The sequence below is a fragment of the Nicotiana sylvestris genome, unplaced genomic scaffold, assembly GCF_000393655.2.
Source record: "Nicotiana sylvestris unplaced genomic scaffold, ASM39365v2 Un00008, whole genome shotgun sequence".
Classification (NCBI taxonomy): domain Eukaryota; kingdom Viridiplantae; phylum Streptophyta; class Magnoliopsida; order Solanales; family Solanaceae; genus Nicotiana; species Nicotiana sylvestris.
Window position 1 is genome coordinate 251,066 of NW_027184344.1, and position 17,553 is coordinate 268,618.

The 17,553-nt window shown below is 37.1% G+C and overlaps 1 non-coding gene across 1 annotated transcript; it reads right to left on the bottom strand.

Annotated features, from left to right (window-relative positions):
* Positions 1–14,700: 14,700 nt before the first annotated feature.
* Positions 14,701–14,917, bottom strand: LOC138884628 (small nucleolar RNA U3). The gene has a single exon (XR_011404709.1). It is a non-coding gene; the product is annotated as a small nucleolar RNA U3 (small nucleolar RNA).
* Between the last annotated feature and the right edge of the window lie 2,636 nt (positions 14,918–17,553).

A 17,553-nucleotide genomic window follows, 5' to 3' on the forward strand; every position in this document is an offset into this window, starting at 1 on the left:
TTCCATAGTCATTAGTTGTCCTAATTCAGTTTCCGAACAGCAAATGTACCAAGAGCTCATCTTCGTTCCAAGTAAAAAACATATGCCAACACTGATCTTGAGTGAAGTCTGCGCCTACATTTTGATTTTTCAAAGCAAACAAAGGTATAGCAAAAAAGATTGAAGGGTCTGTCAAACAACCATTAGACCATATCAGCACACCGAAGTTGGGGCTGACTTGGTTTTCTTTCTCCTTAGAACTCAAGGATACAGTGGTACGAGCCTATAGAACAGATCCTGTTCAAGTAAGATCGTATCCATTCAGTGCATCGCTGATATATAAATATTTCTTTGCCTAGGTTGCTTGTCGATGTGGTACGTTGGACAAGAAAGTAAGGACTATGTAATTATTGTTATGAATAGCATTGTACTTAGAGTGAATGTCTATCATTTAGAGAGTTTGTTATTTTGTGGCTAAGTCATTTTCCCCCTATAAATAGAGGGGATTTACCTCATTGTAAATCATCCCAAAAAATTCAATAAGAATTACCTTGCTCTTTTCCTTGCAATATTATTCTTTTCCTTATTGTTTTATTTCACGTTATCAGCATGAGACTTTACCGTCTCGAGAAGCCCTTTGAGAAGATTAAGGTATAACTTTTCCCCTCTTTTAATTATAACTGATATTATGAAAAGAAAGTTCGTTGCCCTTGAAATTTTGGGTAAGAACTATATGACATGGGTGTTTGATGCTGAAATCCATTTAGATGCAATGGGTCTTGAAGACGTCATTAAAGAAAAATAAAGGATCTACCCAAGACTGCGCTAAGACCTTGATTTTCTTGTGTCATTACCTTAATGAAGGGTTGAAAATAGAATATCTCACACTCAAAGATCCACTTATTTTGTGGAATGGCTTAAAGGAAAAATATGACAACTTAAAGTTAGTCACTCTTCCACAAGCACGATATGAGTGAGCTCATCTAAGGCTTCAAGATTTTAAGTCTGTTTCTGAATATAATTCTGCGATGTTCAAAATTATTTCTAAATTGAAACTCTGTGGAGATAGTATCATTGACTATGATATGCTTGAAAAACTGTTCACAACGTTTCATGCCTCCAATATGGTCTTACAACAGCAATACTGAGAGAAAGGTTTCAAGAAGTACGTTGAGTTTATTTCTCATCTCCTTGTGGCAGAACGAAACAATAACTTCCTCATGAGAAATCACGATAATCGACCCAGTGGGTCTACACCATTGCCTGAAGTGGATGAGGTGTATTCTCACTATGCTAAGCGTGGAAAAGGTCGTGGCCCTATTCATGGTCGTGGTCGTGGCCGTGGACAAGGAAGAAATTTTTCTTGTGTTAATCATCCCCCCAAAGAAAAATAACCACCAAAAGTGGAATGGGAAAGATGAGAAGCCAAAGGCAAATGGTTCAGAAATTGAATGCTATCGTTGCGATGGAAAAGGGCATTGGGCAAATATTTATCGTACACCAAGACATTTGTTTGAGCTTTATCAAGCATCTCTAAAGAATAAAGGTCCCGAAGCTAATTTTGTCTATTACAATGAATTTGACATCACACATTTTGATGTGACAGACTTCTTTGAGCATTCTGATGGAAAAATAGACCACTTAATCGGTGATGGATCCGTGGTTAAAGATGATTGAGTAGTTTATTTATTTTATTTTTGCCTATTCGTAGTAGCTAATGAATAAATATCATGTAATCACAATTCTTTACTTGAGTAGTAGTTATTAGTATCAATTAGTATTATTTATTTTATAGAATATTGTTAGTTTATTTTGATTAAATATAGTTCTAGTATTCATGTTAGACAATATTTCAATTTGCTTAGTAAAAAAAACCAGAGTATCCAAATTCATTTAAAGAATCAAATTAACTTAGAGATTGTTTTATCAATGGAATTATATGACTTATTATCATAGACGCTGTCATCTGTAGTACTTGCAATATTTTTTTTATAGTGGATAGATATTTAAATAACGACAATGTAGGTAAACGAATACGAAACACAAAGTATGATAACTGTTTACCAAACTTTTATGTTTTATGTAAATCGAAAGATTATACTTCATAAGATCTTTCTTTTTGTACCGCCAAATCGATATTTAAGAAGGCCTTGTACATAAATGTTTAGATGTAACCTATTAAGATATTTATTGTGAGAATTACATTGTTTTTTTATGAAGAATAATAGCAGAAATAACAATCTATTATAGCTTTAGAGAGGAAATGACTTGTATTAGTTTATTGTATTGGGAAAAATTGCATTTATATATAAAGGTGACGTGTCGAGACACGTGGACTGGTCAAATAGTCAAAGAATTATAATTAATCAAGAGGCACGAGCAGCAATAGAAACGAGCAAAGGAAAAGGAAGAGGCACGGGTGGTCATTCAAGAGATTCAGTGCCTATACCTATTTAAGTCATTTATATCCAAGAATCAAAAGGAATGGATCTGACCATAGTAAAAAGTGCAGCTACAGAATTTGACAAGCATTAAATGCTGAATACGTTAGAGAATTTGTATTGAATATAATGATTATGTAACGTAGCATTCAATGTCTTTAATTATTCATAATAGCCTCATTATGATTTAGGTAAAACGCATATCTTCAAGATATCTATAAAAGGGAGGTATCTGATCAATTGTAGGGACATGAGACACTATTGGAATATACTTTGGTTTACTTGTTTTTTTCCTGATTATACTCTGGTTACCCCAAATTACTTTCTTTTGCATATTCTTTTGATTATCAGTAACCCGTGTTCTTCTAAATTCTCGCTTTGATTGAAATTCCAACGAAATTGGTTCCGTTACCGGGAATCTGATAATCTATTTTCTTTTCACTTAACCTTCCTTGTTGCATCAATTATGTCGAATAACAATGACAACACTCAAGGAAACTAAGAGAACCAACAAAGTCAGGGAGATCCACAGAATATTAACACTCAAGTTCCTACTCCGCAAGACTCTCCACGACAATCTCGTGAGGGTTCTCCTAATGGGTCTCAAATAAACGAGTATGCTCAATTTGAAAATGTTGAAGCTGTTGATGAAGCTTTGCAGAAATTAATTGCTGCTCAGGTCAACAAAGCTGTTGAGGCACTTGTTAACCAGTTACCTGTTGCAACACCCACACCTGCTCCAAATAATAACACTGTGGAAAACCCTCGTTCCGGGCTTGTTAACTCAGGCAGCGGTGGAACTCCTAGTAAATCACAGGAGAGAGAACTGGGTAATGTAATTAATTCTGATTTACAAAATTTAGTACTAACCTTGCAGAAACAGCTCAAGGAGAAAAGTGAGCGCATAGAGCAGATACCCGGGGTGCCGCCCATAATCAAAGGGGTAGATATGGATAGATATTCGCAACAACCCTAGAAGCCAAGTGCTTCTCCACTCCCAATTCCAAAAAAGTTCAAAATGTCTGATATTCCAAAGTATTATGGAACAACAGACCCACGAGATCACGTGACTGCATTCACAACGGGTGTAAAAGGCAACGATTTGACTAAGTAGGAGATTGAATTAGTATTAATCAAAAAATTTGGTGAAACACTCACCAAAGGAGCGTTAACATGGCATTCTCTTTTACCCAAAAATTTTATAAATTCTTTTGCTGAGCTTGCAGATTCTTTCATCAAAGCACACTCGGGAGCTCAAAAAGTAGAGAAAAGAATGGAGGATATTTTTAAAATCAAGCAAGGGGACTCTGAACTGCTTAGAGAATTCGTGGACAGATTTCAACGTGGAAGAATGACATTGCCATGTGTACCTGACAACTGGGCAGCGATAACTTTCACAAGTAATTTGAATGAAAAAAGTTCGGAAGCTACGAGGAGACTCAAGGAAAGCCTTCGAGAATTCCCAGCTACAACGTAGAATGATGTTTATATCAGGTATAGCACGAAGTTGAGGATTGAGGAAGATACTTTTCCACGATTTCAAAAATAAAAAAAGATAAGTTCGAGACGGGTGGAGACCGAAAAAAGATCCAATAAAAACAGGTACGAGCCTTATATGGGACCTGCGGGAAAAGACTCACAGTCAAAGCAGGATAATCAAAGGTATGATCACAGATCAAGAAACAGAGAATCAGGTTCTTCATCAAGATTCAGGAATAAGCGAAACAACTATGAGTCACGAGATGATGATAGAAATTTAAAAGTGACATTCGGTGGTTACAACTTCAATGTCAGCACCTCTAAGCTTGTAGTTGTTTTGAAAAGCATGGGAGATAAGGTTCGATGGCCAAAGGAAATGAGATCGAATCCAAATAGGCGCAACCCAGACCATTGGTGCGAGTTTCATAATGACCACGGGCATAAAACAGCAGATTGCAGATTTTTACAAAGTGAAGTTGATCATTTATTAAAACAAGGATATCTTACTGAGTTGTTCAGTGAGAAAGGCAAGCAAGCTTACATGAAGAACAGGCAGGAGCCTCCAAAACCACCTTCCCCCAAAAGAACTGTTAACGTTATAAGTGGGGGTAAAGACGTCAATGGTATATCATATACTGCAGCTAACAAAATTTTCAAAGTAACAATTACCCAAGGGAAACGGGTGCGGCATGTTTTAGAGGAAGACAATATTACATTAAATGATGCAGATGGTGTATTAAACCCTCATAACGATGCACTGGTAATATCTTTAATTGTACATGATACTAATGTGAAACGGGTTTTGATTGATCCAGGTAGTTCCGTGAACATTATTTTGCTAAGAGTATTATGTGAGATGCAAGCTGAAGATAGAGTAATACCAAAGGCGTGTACTCTATTTGGATTTGATAATTCCAGTGTTGTCACGAAAGGAGAGGTAACACTCACCACATTTGCTAAAGGGGTCATCAAAGATACAATGTTCCAAGTAGTAGACATGGAGATGGCTTACAACATGATTCTTGGGAGACCATGGATCCACGAAATGGATGTTGTTCCTTCAACCTTGCATCAAGTTATTAAATTTCCATCGCCATGGGGAATCTGTCAAATTCGTGGAGATCAACATATATCCAGGGCTATCAACTTCGTTGAAGATACAAGCACGAGAAGTGAAGGCAAATAGCAATCATAGATGGCAGTTGAGGACATCACAACACAAACCTCAACTGAACAAGGGCAAACAGATGTAGACTCAAGGCTTGATACCATTCAAGAACTAGAACAGAATGAAAATATCAAAACAACGATAGAGGAATTAGATCCTGTCGTGTTATTTGCTCAATGGCCTGATAAAAAAAGTCTATGTTGGAGCCAATCTTAACCAAGGTATGAAAGGTAAGTTAATTGAATGTTTGAAAACTAACGTGGACTGTTTTGCTTGGTCCCACTCCGACATGATAGGAATACCACCGGAGGTGATGACCCATAAACTAAATGAAGATCCATCATACCCTCATGTGAAGCAAAAGAAAAGAAAGCAAGGAACTTTCAAGAATCAGGTGATTCAAGAAGAAGTCCAAAAATGGCTAAAAATTGGTTCCATTCGAGAGGTAAAGTATCCTAACTGGTTAGCTAACACTGTTGTTGTTCCAAAGAAGAACGGTAAGTGGCGGGTTTGTGTAGATTACACAGATCTTAACAAAGCCTTCCCTAAAGATTCTTTTCCACTACCACATATAGATCAATTGATTGATGCAACTGCAGGTCACGAACTATTAAGTTTTTTAGATGCATATTCAGGTTATAATCAAATTAAAATGGATCCGGGAGATGAAGAAAAAACTTCATTCATAACAGACAGGGGGACTTACTATTATAAAGTAATGCCATTTGGTCTAAAGAATGTAGGTGCAACGTATCAGAGGTTAGTTACCAAAATGTTTCAAAAGTATTTAGGAAAGACTATGGAGATGTATATAGATGATATGCTTGTTAAAACTTATTACTCAAAAGATCACATATCACACTTATCTGACACATTTTCAATTTTGCGCAAATTTAATATGAAGTTAAATCCTGAAAAATGTGCATTTGGTGTTGCTTCAGGTAAGCTTTTGGGGTTTCTTGTTTCTAACCGTGGTATTGAAGTCAATCCTACACAGATTAAGGCCATTGAGGAAATTCCTGATATACTTTCAAACAAGAAAGAAGTTCAAAGATTAACAGGAAGAATTGCAGCCTTGGGAAGATTCATTTCTAGATCATCAAAGAAGTGTTTTAAATTCTTCTCAGCCATTAAAAAGCAGGATCATTTTAAATGGAATGAGGAATGTCAACAGGCACTCAGGAATTTGAAAACGTACTTATCAAATCCACCTTTGCTGGTAAAACCAAAGGTTGGGGAAAAACTACTCATTTACCTTGTTATTTCGGAAGTTGCGGTAAGCGCTGTTTTGGTCTAAGAAGAACAAGGTAAACAATCCCCTATCTATTATGTTAGTAAATCTTTGTTGGATGCGGAGACAAGGTATCCTCAGTTAGAAAAACTTGTACTTGCGTTAATCATGGCATCTAGAAAGTTAAGACCTTACTTTCAGTGTCATCCTATCGTTGTAGTAACTACCTACCCTTTACGTAATATATTACATAAGCATGAGTTATCAGGTAGGTTAGCTAAGTGGGCAATATAGTTAAGTGAATACGAAATTACATACCAACCTAGAACTGCTATAAAATCATAAGTATTAGCTGATTTCATGGCTGATTTTAGCCAGGGGATGCAGTTAGAAGTAGAAAAAGAGTGATTCACAACTCGTAGTTAATCAAATGTTGGGCACTTATACAGCCAGGGAAGCAAGGATGCAGCAGTACTTGGAAAAGTTACGGGAATTGATAAAACAATTTCAAAATTGAAAAGTTAGACAAATACCAAGGGACGAAAATCTTGAAGCATACACCCTAGCTAATCTCGCATTTGCGGCTGACGTGGCAAGTGATGCAAAGTAATGAGAGAAATACACGAGGGACATTGTGGGAATCACGCAGGTGGAAGATTACTGGTAAGAACCTTAATTAGGGCAGGTTATTACTAGCCTAAAATGGAAGAAGAAGCAGAAAGTTTCGTGGCCAAATGTGATAAATGTCAAAGGTACGGTAACAATATGCATAGACCTGCGGAGTTATTACATCCGGTCATTGCGTCGTGGCCATTTATGAAATGGGGAATGGATATCGTAGGTCCATTACCACAAGCAAAAGGATAGGTAAAGTTTCTACTCATTCTCACTGAGTATTTTACTAAATGGGTAGAGACAGGAGCATTCAAACAGGTGCGACAAAAGGAAGTCAGAGATTTTATTTGGCGGAATATGATATGTCGATTTGGCGTACCAAAGGAGATCATATGTGATAATGACCCTCAATTTATAGGAGCTCAAATCACGGAATTCCTTTAAAGTTGGAAAATTAAAAGGATTACGTCTACGCCTTATCATCCGGTGGGTAATGGGCAAGCAGAATCAACAAATAAAGTCATTATCAGCAATTTAAAGAAACGATTAGAAGAGTCAAAAGGGAATTGTCCAAAAGTGATACCTGGTGTTTTATGGGCATATCGTACAACGGCAAAAATAAGTACGGGAGAAACACCGTTTTCATTGGTTTATGGAACTGAAGCTTTAATTCCAGTTGAGATAGGAGAACCGAGTGCACGATTCACATAGGCGACACAAGAATCTAATGACGAGGATATGTGGGTCAATCTAGATTTACTCGAAGCAAGGAGAGAAGCTGCACCAATAAGAATGGCAGCACAAAAGTAGGTCATTGAACGATACTACAATAGAAAAGCACGCCTCAGGTTCTTTAAAATTGGGGACTTCGTGCTTAAAAAGGTTTTTCAATTTACAAAGGCAGCTAACGCAGGAAAATTAAGTCCAACATGGAGGACCCTACAGAGTTCATGATGTTGCAGGAAAAGGAGCATATGAACTGGAAACAATGGATGGCAAGATACTACCTTCACATTAGAATGCTGTTCATTTGAAGAGATACTATTTCTAAGGAAAATCCACGGTCAGGTATAACCATTTTAAATTTCATTTTTGAATTGTTAAAAGTTTACTAATGATTTTAGATGATAGGCAAAAAGCTAACCTGTACTAAATGATGAGTCACGACCTGTAAGGCACACGGAGTAACCTAAAATCCCTGGCCTAGAGTTACAATTATTCTGATAGAAATAAAAACCGGTTATGCAGTCTTCATCTATAATCGCCCCTCCGAGTCCCGTATGTTTTTCCTTTTCAGAAAAAGGACCAAATAAGAAGAACTATTAAGTCACGAGATGGAGCCACGAGCTAAGGCTAAAGAAAAAACCTCACTATAATTAGGGTAAAGGCCATATACTAAAACGGGTTATAAGGAAAAACCTCGTATCTATTATTCCTCTTTTGTAAAAATTTGTTACAAGAAAAACAGTTATGAGAAAGTTATAGATGTACTTCAAATACATGTAAAGTATTATAAGTTCCAATAACAACTTGTCAAAGTTATTTCAAAGAAACATGGGTTTCCCTATTTCTTTTATCGTATGTTAACACCATTATGAAGTTGAGACGTCTTCTTCATTAAGTGTCAAAATATAAAAGGGCCCTCTTTTATAAAACTCATGTTCAAATTAATTAGTCATGAGGATAACAGAAGCATTTTCGAAGAATAAAAATGTAAATTATTCTGTAAGTCCTTAAAAATAAAGGCAAGAATAAAGAAAACAGAAGTTTATAATAGTAACATGAAGAACTTCTCATTTGGTCCTTTTCCTGAAAAGGAAAAACATACGGGAGCTTCAGCCATAAAAGACTAAGGACAAACTTAGTCATAAAACTATGAGATGTTTTATATAGATTGCCCCATAAAAGACTTAGGGACTTACGATTTCAAAATCAACCCTCAAATAAAGTTAAAGGTCTGATTATAGTTTTCCAAAACAAAAACAAAATCACTCACATGATTAAAACCGGTCATTGAGAAGTTTGTGGAACTGATGCAGAAGCATCAACAACAGCGGGTTCAATTTGGGCAGCTGCATCAACAGATGCGGTTTCAATTTGGCTTGTAGCAAAAGATTCGATTGGGCTTGAAAGAATTGGGATACCCGTATCAGCTTCAACATTCACGGGAGCTTCAGCCACGGGAGAAGGGAAGTCCTGAGTTTGTTGATCCTTTTCAATGGTTTCATTGATCTTAGCTAACTTCAACTCCAGGTTGAAGTTTTCTTGGCCAGCTTCAAGTAGGGTATCACGACGAGAATTCAAAAATGCCCAACTTGTCTCAACAACAGATTTTTCTTCAAGGATCTCATAATCCCTTTCCCAATCAACGATCTCATTCTTTAGCTCTTCATTTTCAGCCAAGGTGGAGTTGTGAGAAGCTTGTAGAGAGGCATGGGAGCATTCTAAAGCACGCACCTTATCAGCAGAGATTCTAAGGTCTTCTTGTGCTTGAGTCAAGTTTTGCACGAGCTCCCCAGCGTAAACTTCTTTTTGATCCAAAAGAGATTTCAACTCTCTATTCTCTTCACTAGCTTTAGATAGTTGCTCTGAGAAGGAGGACTCGAGATGTTCTTTTTCTTTTTCTGCTTGGCTTGAAGAAGCTTTTGCAACCGCCAATTCTGAAGTTAAAGCCTGCACTCGCTGCTCTAAGGTATTCTTGCTCTCTTTTAAGTCTTCTATATCAATCTGTGTACTCTCAAATTGATCCTTCCAATTGATTGCTTCCAAATGAGAGTCACGTGCTATCTTCTCCAAGAGGGTGATTCTTTTCATCATTTCTGTGCCGATAAGGTTAGCCTAAAAAGGGGAAAAGGAAAAAGAATCCTCAAAGATAGTCAAATTATAAAGCAAAAAAGGAAGAGAACGAAAATACCTTCAAAGTAGCATGCACGATATCATTCATTAAAGTCAGGGAACTATGGCTCTCCAACTTGGCTTTTTCAATTGGGCCGATTAAAGGCTCCAACCATACATCTGCCTGACCTGACTTTCTCAAAAGGCTGCTCTCGGCAGGAACTTCAATAGTTACCCTCCTCATAGAGGCACTTCTACTTGAAGATCCCACTTCTATATGATGAACGATAGGAGGGGGAATAGTCAAAGGAGGAGCCGGAGAAAAGGTGAAAGCAGTAGAAGAAGGAACGGAAATAGCTGGGGCCGGTAAAAAAGGAGCCAAAGGCACGGGAGTTGAAAAAGAAGATAAGGGTATTTCGTCTAAAACAAGCTCTACATCTTCACGGCCAAATCCGCTGATGAAAAGTTGGTCAATAGACTCACGAGCATCGTGGGGAGTGATGTCATCGTCAGGAATTGTTATTGGGGTTTCAACAGGTTCGGTAAGAGAAACCGACATTTCAGCTTCGTCATCAGAGACGATGCGTCTCCTAACTCGTGGCCTCTTCACCAGGGAGCCCTTATCTCCCTCTTCTTTAGAATCTTCTTCTTCTGCAGCTTTCCTTTTTGCAGAAGAAAAACCCAAAACTATTTCTCGGGCTCTTTCTAAAGAGATACAAGTTCCCGAGGAGACACGAGAGGCTGAAATTGCTTCAGCAGTAACTCCTCGAATAGCAAATCTTGATAAAAAGAAGGATAGAAATTAGAGCAATAAAAGAGAATATAGACACGAAAAGTACAAAATATAAACTCTTACCATGAGTCTTTACCTTCCAACCAAAATGGTTAGAAAGTGTTTTCCAAGACCTACCATCCATCGGTGCGATCTTTAGCAATTTATCTACCCAACCAAAAAAACTGGGAACATCCCCCACAACTCACATGGTAGCTAAGAAAAACAAAAGCAAAATTAGAGAAGTTGGTAAACTTGAAGGAAAAAGGTACGAGAAGGTTAAAAGACTTATGTGCAAAATTCCACTTCTCAGGGAAGGGAACATTATCCTCACCCACTAAACCAACAGTGGGGGCAGCAACAAATCAGGCATACTAGCCGCGGTCCTTGTCATCTTCAGGACTCACCAAAACCCTCTTACTCCTGGCTACTAGCGTAAAAACACCATTGCGAAAAAGCCTATGTGAGTAAAGATGAATCAAGTGAGGGAAAGTAAAAAGAACTTCGGCTTTAGTGGATAAATGCCTTAAACAGGAAACAACCCTCCATATGATCGGACCAATTTGACCCAAACATACATAGAAGAAACGGCAAAATTCGAGAATGACTGGGTCAATTGCTGGTTTGAACCCTAAAGTAAAAGGGTATGTGTAAACAAAAGAGAACCCAGTTAAATAAGAAGTAATTATCTGATTCGGATTAGGGATAATAATGGGAAAATCGTTACTCCAATGGCAGTCTTTACGAACTACATGAGTTAAAACTTCTGTAATTTGAGTGGGGTAAGCATCGACATGATCTAAACCGGAAATATGGTTTCTAAGAGATCCCCTATCATGGTAAAAAGATAATTATGTAGGGACTATCTCTTCACTAAAGGCTCGCGTAATGGTTCAGAAGACTCTTTACTCCTAGAAGAAGATTTGTGAGAAAGGGAACCTCTGGTTTTAAAAGAAGGACCAGAACTAGAAGAAGGCATAAACGAACCACCTCGAGTAGATCCTAAGCTACGAAGTCTACCTCCCATTCTATGCCTAATAGGGGCATTTGGGAAAGAATCAACAATGGAGACTTCTCGAGGGTGAGGGTTTGGTGAAGACATAGTGAAGAGGAATAATATAAGGAAGAAGTAAACAGAGAATTGGGAAATTAAGTGTTCAATAAAACTTTATGAGGTAAAAGACAAGGAAAGAAATTATATTTATATCGATAATCGACCACCAAAGGTAAAAGTGCAGTGAAGGAAGGATCACAATTATGATAACTGGCACTTCGTAAAAAGTGGAACCGTAAAAAACCTTGAAAAGGGCTACAAAAACTGCAGAACCAATGAAATATTGATACGTGTACGGAGTATTAAATGGAAGCGACAATTGAAGCGTCAATTTTGTCATAGCATTAATAGTGACAAAAATTCTCGTTTTAATGAAATCCACTTCCCAAATATTCAACTGATGAATAAATAGAAAGTGGGGGACTGTCTGTATTGGGAAAAATTGCATTTATATATAAAGGTGACGTGTCAAGACACGTGGACTAGTCAAATAGTCAAAGAATTATAATTAGTCAAGAGGCACGAGCAGCAATAGAAACGAGCAAAGGCAAAGGAAGAGGCACGGGTGGCCATTCAAGGGATTCAGTGCCCATACCTATTTAAGTCATTTATATCCAAGAATCAAAAGGAATGGATCTGACCATAGTAAAAAGTGCAGATACAGAATTTGACAGGCATTAAATGCTGAATACGTTAGAGAATTTGTATTGAATATAATGATTATGTAACGTAGCATTCAATGTCTTTAATTATTCATAATAGCCTCATTATGATTTGGGTAAAACGCATATCTTCAAGATATCTATAAAAGGGAGGTATCTGATCAATTGTAGGGACATGAGATACTATTGGAATATACTTTAGTTTACTTATTTTTCTCCTGATTATACTCTGGTTATCCCAAATTACTTTCTTTTGAATATTCTTTTGATTATCAGTAACTCGTGTTCTTCTAAATTGTAGCTTTGACCGAAATTTTATTTTTTGGTTAAACATTTATATGTGTTTTTGCATTTATACATGTATACTTTATTGGAATTTAGCAGTATTTATCTAATTCTCCAGAAAGTGGTGTAATCTAAGCAACTTAATCGTTATTGATTTATAAAAATTATTTTTATCATAATTAGAGTTTGCTCGAAATTACATTAAAAGGTCATTATTGAATCATTGATTTAACTTTGTTTATTTTTCCTTTTCTCTAAAAATACTAATATTTATTCATATATTTCTTTTGTATGTCAAACAATGAGAAGAAAATATGGATATCTCACAAAACAAACTTGGATCAAAGTTCAATTGTAAATATATTTGTTTAATTGATCCGTGTACGACACATATAATATTCAAAGAGAAGAAATATTTCTCTCATTTAAGTATGAGTAAGACAGATGTTACTACAATTTCTGGTAGAAGTAATTTAATTGAAGGCTCTGGTAGAGCTATTATAACTCTGTCTAAGGGAACAATGCTTATAATAGATAATGCAGTGTTCTCCTCCAAGTCTAAGAGGAACTTGTTGAGTTTTAAAGATATCCGCCGAAATGGATATCATATTGAGACAATAGATGAGAATAATCTTGGACATCTCATTATTACCAAGAATATCTCTAGCCAGAAAAGGGTTATTGAGAAATTTCCATCTTTATCTTGTGGCCTGTATTAGACAAAAATTAGTGCAATAAAGACACATTCTATTGTAAATCAAAAGGTTATTGATTTCAATACTTTTGTACTTTGGCATGATTGATTGGGACACCCTGGATCAATTATGATGAGACAGATTATAGAAACTCAAATGGACATCCATTAAAGAATCTAAAGATTCTTTTGAATAATGAATTTTCTTGAATTCTTGTTATCAAGACAAATTAATTATTAGACCATCACCAACAAAAGTTAGGTTTGAGTCCCCTGCGTTTTTGGAATGTATACAAGGGGACATTTGTGGACCTATTCACCCACCTAGTGGGTCATTTAGATATTTTATGGTCTTAATAGATACATCTTCTAGATGGTCTCATATGTGCCTATTGTCATCTCGCAACCCAGCATTTGCAAAATTAATGGCACAAATAATTCGATTACGGGCGCAATTTCCTGATAATCCAATTAAGTCAATTAGACTTGATAATGCTACTGAGTTTTTATCCCAATCATTTAATGATTATTGCTTATCAATTGGGATAAAAGTGAATCATCCTGTAGCTCATGTTCACACTCAAAATGGCCTTGGAGAATCTCTGATTAAGCGTTTACAAATAATAGCAAGACCATTACTTATGAAAACGAGGTTGCCCACTTCTGTTTGGGGTCATGCCATTTTGCATGCAGCAATGCTAGTTCGTCTCAGACTGGCAAATTATCATAAATATTCCCCGTTGCAATTAGTTTTGGGTCATGAACCTAATATGTCCTATTTAAGAATATTTGGATGCACAGTATATGTGCTTGTAGCACCGCCATATCGCATCAAAATGGATCCTCAAAGAAGGTCAGGAATATATGTTGGGTTTGAATCGCTCTCCATTATTCGCTACCTCGAAATATTAACGGGGGATTTGTTCACTGCACGATTTGCAGCCTGTCGATTCGATGTGATACTTTTTCCAAAACTAGGGGGAGAAATTGGTGAAATCAAACGGGAAATTTTGTAGAAAAATCCATCATTGTCTCATCTTGATCCACGTGTCTCTATTTGTAAATAAAAAGGTGCAAAATATTATCCATTTGCAGAAAATAGCAAACCAAATGCCAGACGCATTTATAGATCTGAAAAGGATAATAAAATCACATATTCCTACAGAGAATGTTCCAATTCGTATTGTTGTTCCTATTGGACAATCTTCTAGTGTCATAGCTAATGAGTCAAAATCATGCCTAAAGCATGACAAACCATTGGGTTCTAAGGATCGAAATCCTAGAAAAAGAAAAACAAATGCTCAATATGACACTACGAAAGACCCTAATGAAGAAATTCACGATTTAACCAATCCTGAGATTCATGAGGAAATTAATGAGTCTCAGACGAGACAAATTTGAATCGAATGGATATAATGGTGGATTATGTCTTTGCATATAATGTTGCATCTAGCATTATGCAAGATAATGAGGATCTTGAACCTCAATCTGTGGGAAAATGTCGACAAAGACATAATTGTCCAAAATGGTAAGAAGCAATCCAATCTGATAGTTCTAATTCTAATCCGATAGTCCAAAATGGACTATTTTGCTCTTGTCTATTGGGCATGCCTCATCAACCAGACTTGGTTTTCTGTCTCCTTAGAACTCAAGGATACAGTGGTACGAGCCTATAGAACAGATCCTGTTCATGTAAGGTCGTGTCCATCTGTGTTGCTGCAATGAAATATAAGTACTTCCTTGCCTGGGTTGCTTGTCGGTGTGGGAGGTAAGGCGAAAAAAAGGAAGGAGTATTTAATTCTTCTAACGTCTTTTATAAGTCAACAACTATGACCAAAATAAACTACAACTACCTTATTGTTTATTCTAACTATATTTTAAAGTTTCTTCTTAAAAGTTTCATTGAGTAGACGAGTTTGGTTGGAGTTGGACAAAGATATAATGTATTTTCCTCATGTGTAAGCTTGTTTAATACATTTAAAGATATTTCCTCAAAAATCTTAAAAGTTCTTGGATTACAAAATTTAAAGTTGTTCCAAACTAGGTAAGAATTACAAATTTTTTCACCATTGTTTTTTTTTTACATAGGAGTAGTGGAGAGGAGGATGAGAAAGAATGTGTCTATTTCGGAGAATCAGTTCGGATTCATACCGGGGCAGTCGACTACAGAAGCTATCCATGTTGTGAGGAGGTTGATGGAGCAGTATAGGGAGAGGAAGAAGGACTTGCACGTGGTATTCATTAGCCTAGAAAAAGCCTACGATAAAGTACTAGGGAGATTCTATGGAGATGTCTGGAGGGTAGCGGCATCCCGGTAGTGTACGTTAGAGGTGATTAAGGACATGCACGATGTAGCTAAGACTCAGGTAAGGACCGTGAGAGGAGATTCGAATTATTTCCCAGTGGTGATGGGGTTGCATCAGGGATCAACTCTAAACCCATTTTTATTTGCCCTTGCGATGGATGTGCTGACGCGACACATTCAACGGGAGGTGCCATGATTTATGTTATTTGCAAATGATATAATGCTGATTTGTCACACCCCGAACCTGGGCCTGGACGTAACACGACACCCGGTTCCTGACTACATATGAACGAGCGAACAAACTAGCTGGCTGAATCAACATGTGATATTATAACATACTAAATGCGGAAGATAAACTAACACATGTTGATACACTAAAAGTATGAATGATATAAATCAAGTAAGGAAACACTAATATAAGTCTGAAATATATCTGTAGCAAACATTGCTTAACATGAAAAGCCTGCTATGTACTCTAGTCTATGAAGCCCTCTAATGAAGTATTATAAATACTCACTCTAAAGTACTAAAGACAATAGAGTAATGATAATGCCCTGAAAGAACTGTGCCTCACCAAATAGATGGTATGAGAATCCGAGCACTCTAAATCGTCCACCTATAAATCATTACCTGCATCGTGAGATGTACGCCTCGGGCGAAAGGGATGTCAGTACATTTGAATTGCACTGATATGTAAAACAACTGAAAGAAAGGACTATAAATGTTGAAACTAAAACTGAGCTGATAACTCAGAGCTGAGAACTGATAATTGATAACAGCTGAAACTGAAACTGAAACTAAATGATAATTGATAACTGATAACTAAAATGATAACTGATAACAGAACAAAAGATGTAAGGCTATGAATACTCCCTCTTCTGAATGATGAACCACCTGTTTATCTAAACAAACTACAGCCTCGAGCCCAACATATATGTGCACAAGGTACGGCCTCAGGCCCAAGTATACGTATACATAACTACAGCCTCAGGACCAAAATGCATAAAACATAAACTACGACCTCGGGCCCAAACATGCATAAAGCATAAACTACAGCCTTGGGCTCAAACATGCATAAGCATAAACTACGACATCGAGCCCAAACATGCATAAAACATATACTACAGCCTCAGGCCCAAATACAAGTGTTCAACATTCAGGAATTTAAATACTCCCTCTTCTTTAGTTCGAAGCTTTCTTACCTGCCAATATAAAATAGCTACTGGTACCTCTGCATAAGATAAGTCTTCAGCAATGTGAATATCCTCCATGGGTGTAATATGTGAAGGATCTCCAATGCACTTCCGCAACATAGATACATGAAACACGGGATGGACTGCTTCCAATTCTGAAGGCAAATCAAGCTCGTACGCCACCCTGCCAATCCTCCGAATAATCTTATACGGTCCAACATACTTGGGGCTGAGCTTCCCCTTCTTTCCAAATCGCATGACACCCTTCATAGGCGATACTTTTAGGAAAACCCAATCTTCTACATCAAACTCTAAGTCTCGTCGTCGAACATCTGCATAAGACTTCTGCCGACTTTGTGCTGTACGCAGCCGGTCTCTAATAAGTTTTACCTTTTCTATTGCTTGCTAGACTAAATTAGGACCTAGCAACTCTGCTTCCCCGACCTCGAACCAACCGATTAGCGACCTACACTTCCGCCCGTATAGTGCTTCGTAAGGGCCATCTGAATACTAGCTTGGAAGCTGTTATTATAAGCGAACTTAATAAGAGGTAGATGATCATCCCAACTTCCTTTAAAATCTAGCACGCAAGCATGTAACATATCCTCAACTGTCTGAATAGTATGCTCTACCTGTCCATTTATTTGTGGATGAAAAGCGGTGCTAAGATTTACCTACGTGCCTAGACCTTTCTGAAAAGATTTCCAAAAATGTGTTGTAAATTGAGCCCCTTGATCAGAGATAATAGATAATTGTACTCCGTTAAGGCGAACAATCACTCGAATGTAAAGCTTGGCATAATCCTCGGCTGAATATGTCATCCTAACTGCCAGGAAATGA